This window comes from Kryptolebias marmoratus, linkage group LG12, assembly GCF_001649575.2.
Source record: "Kryptolebias marmoratus isolate JLee-2015 linkage group LG12, ASM164957v2, whole genome shotgun sequence".
Lineage (NCBI taxonomy): Eukaryota > Metazoa > Chordata > Actinopteri > Cyprinodontiformes > Rivulidae > Kryptolebias > Kryptolebias marmoratus.
Window position 1 is genome coordinate 10117331 of NC_051441.1, and position 2877 is coordinate 10120207.

At 37.7% G+C, this 2877-nt stretch overlaps 1 protein-coding gene and 1 pseudogene across 1 annotated transcript in view; both read right to left on the reverse strand.

Moving 5' to 3' along the window:
- LOC108241297 (cytochrome P450 2K1) overlaps window positions 1-2871 on the reverse strand; it is an 18460-nt gene extending 15589 nt beyond the window's left edge. The window contains exon 1 of the mRNA XM_037978620.1: window positions 1317-2871. The gene's annotated coding sequence lies outside the window, so the exon portion shown is untranslated. The remainder of the gene's footprint in view (window positions 1-1316) is intronic.
- LOC108241303 overlaps window positions 1-2877 on the reverse strand; it is a 22841-nt pseudogene that overhangs the window by 5087 nt on the left and 14877 nt on the right.

Sequence of the window (2877 nt, forward strand, 5' to 3'; positions counted from 1 at the left end):
TATCATAGGCTAATACCTAAATCCAGCAAAGTACCTGCAGAAAATGGCATGAAGGCATCTCTCCTGATGAATTTACCCTCATCATTCAGGAAATGAGAAGGGTTGAAACTGTGAGGGCTCTCCCATTCATTCTCATCATACAGGACAGAAGTGAGGAGAGGAAACACTGTAAAGTTTAACACATAAGCTTGTAAATATTTCCTGAATATTGTATGAGCTGTGCCCAAAACTAGCAATTTTTTTAGATGTACAATGTAAAAATGTTTGTAATCATGAAGTAATTTAACCATACCACAATGGAGGCTGATCCCATCAGACGAATGTTCTCATTATCCCTCTTCACCATCATTTGGAAGACCAGATCTTTGTAGTCAAATCTATTCCCAAACATTAGAGCTGATATAAGATTTGAAGTAGCAAAACTGATGGCCTGAGTGTTGTTGAAGGCTTCACCTGTGGTAAAATTCAAAAATAAATAAAATCAATTGTTAACATGATGCTTTAGAGAGGGTGTGTTTATTTCTTGGTGAATTTTGGGTAAAGTTGACCAATTTCTGTGGCAAAGGCACAATGACCCTGTTATATAAACTGTAATCTCTTTAGCATGTACCTGAATCTGTGCACAGCTTTAAAATAGGTTACCTTCAAACTGTTCCATTTCTTTAATGAGGTACTGACATTCCTCAATAATTATTTCTTCACTCATCTTTTTGCCCATTCCAAAATCTCTCTGAGTTGTCAGAGCAAAACGCCTCATTTCTTTTTACGAGTCTCCATTAGAATTTATAATACCTGAAAACAGAAAAGGTCTATGTGTTGCAACAAAAAAAATGTTTATTAATGTTAGTAAGAATTTATTTTACCATGTCCTTTGTTCAAATCATAGAAAAGTGGAGTAATTTCTTTGCTCCCAAACTCATCAGCCTGATTCACCAGAGCCTGTTTGACGGTTCTGTATCCAGCCAGAACCACCACCTTCTTTGGTCCAAAGTAGACTTGGAACACTGGTCCATATGTTTTAGAAAGCTGTAAACACAACACAACTAATGGTGAGACTCGCAATTTACAAAAATCAGTCTTCTTTCCGTAAAGTGGAAAACAAGGTAACATTCATTACTCACATTAAAAAGACTTTGGTCGAGTCTCTTCAGGTCCACCTGGAACAGGTTCCCAAACACAGGAAGAGGTCTGGGTCCTAGAGGTTCTGGTCTTTTTTGGGAACTGAAGCTGGAGTAAAGAAGGTGGAGGAGCAGCAGAGCAACAAAGACCCCAAACAGAGAGACTGAAGTGGGGGACTGAAAAATATCCTCCAACATGATCCTCCTGGACACAAGGCTTTACCTGTTCAGGTGTTTTAGTTTCACTTTCCAATCTTCTCACAGTCGACAGCCTAACAGCCTGTTCAAAACGTCCTGTTCTTTCCTGCTTGAAGGTTAAACTATGAAACACCACCCCGCCCCCCCGCCTCCACACGCACGCACACAAACACACACACAAGTGCTTGGACTGAATCCAATGAAGTCTAAGGTTGTGTTAAAAAGTAACGTGGGACAATTGGATCGAACCTTCGAGATCCGCTGCAAACAGGAAGGACATCAGAATGTTCGGCTGTTGACGTCGGGTTGGATCGATACTTGCGTAAATGGATCAATACTGGAGTCAGTTTCTTTTACTTACAACAGTTTGACCCTGTTCCAGAAGTGCAATAAGAAGAAAAAAAAACATTGATTATTTTTTTCTAAACAAAAGCGAAAACCAAGAGGTATTTAAGTTCTAAAACAGTCACATTAACCATCGATGTGGGAAGAAAAAATTGTTGCACATCTACTACACTTTTTAATCAACTATGATTTTCTATATAATTAGAAACTATAGTATTGTTGTTTCAATAACTTAGAAACTAGCAAGACAAACAAGATTTAAACATTGTGTAAATCTAAAAATAATTGAAAACCCATATTTTTCATCACCTCTTGTTTCAAACCTTTTGATCAGCAGGGGGCGCAGCGGAGCTTTTAAATCACGAAAAGTAATTACTGTCATACAATGAGCATCTTCTTGATCCCTTTTTACATAATTGTCCACTAGTCTAATATCAGCTCACGGAAAGTTTAGAAATTATTTTATGCACTTTAAATTTGAGCTTTTATAAATGACAGAAATCCTAAGTGGGTTGTTTTGTTTGTAACTGTACCATGACCTCAGGTTATATCAGTAAATATAGGTGAGATGTCGCGATCTCCAAACCCCTCTGTGTAGCTGACCAGAGGCTCTTTGACGGTTTTGGACCCAGCAAGGACCACCACCTCTCTTGGTCCAAAATACTGTAAACACAGATCCATAGTTCTTGGAAAGTTGGAAGAATTAAAAAACAAAAACAAACAAATGATATGAGGAATCCAACCTGATCCAAAACACATTGTTTTGGGTGAAACTCACCTCACACAGAGTTCTGTAGGGTCTTCTGAGATCGAGCTGCAGCAAGTTGCCAAACAGCGGCAGAGGTCTGGGTCCTGGAGGTTCTTTGGTCTCTTTAAATCCTGTTTTATTTTGTACATTTTAGTTGGTTTTACTTTCTAACAAATATTAGTTTGCTGATTGTTTACCCAATAGTAATTATCTCTGTAGGAATTAATGTAATGTAATGAATGTAAATATGAATATGTGAAAGATTACTAACATATAATGCAATGTCCTCATGTTGAAATACACAGTACTGTGCAAAATCTTGAGGCATCTTGGGATGTTGTGTAAAGAGTAAATAAAACAGAATGCAATCATTTGCTAATCTCATAAATCCATATTATACTCACAATGGAACATAGTCAACAATTGTTAATCAATAGTTGAAATTGATAATTTGGGGGGGGGGGGGGG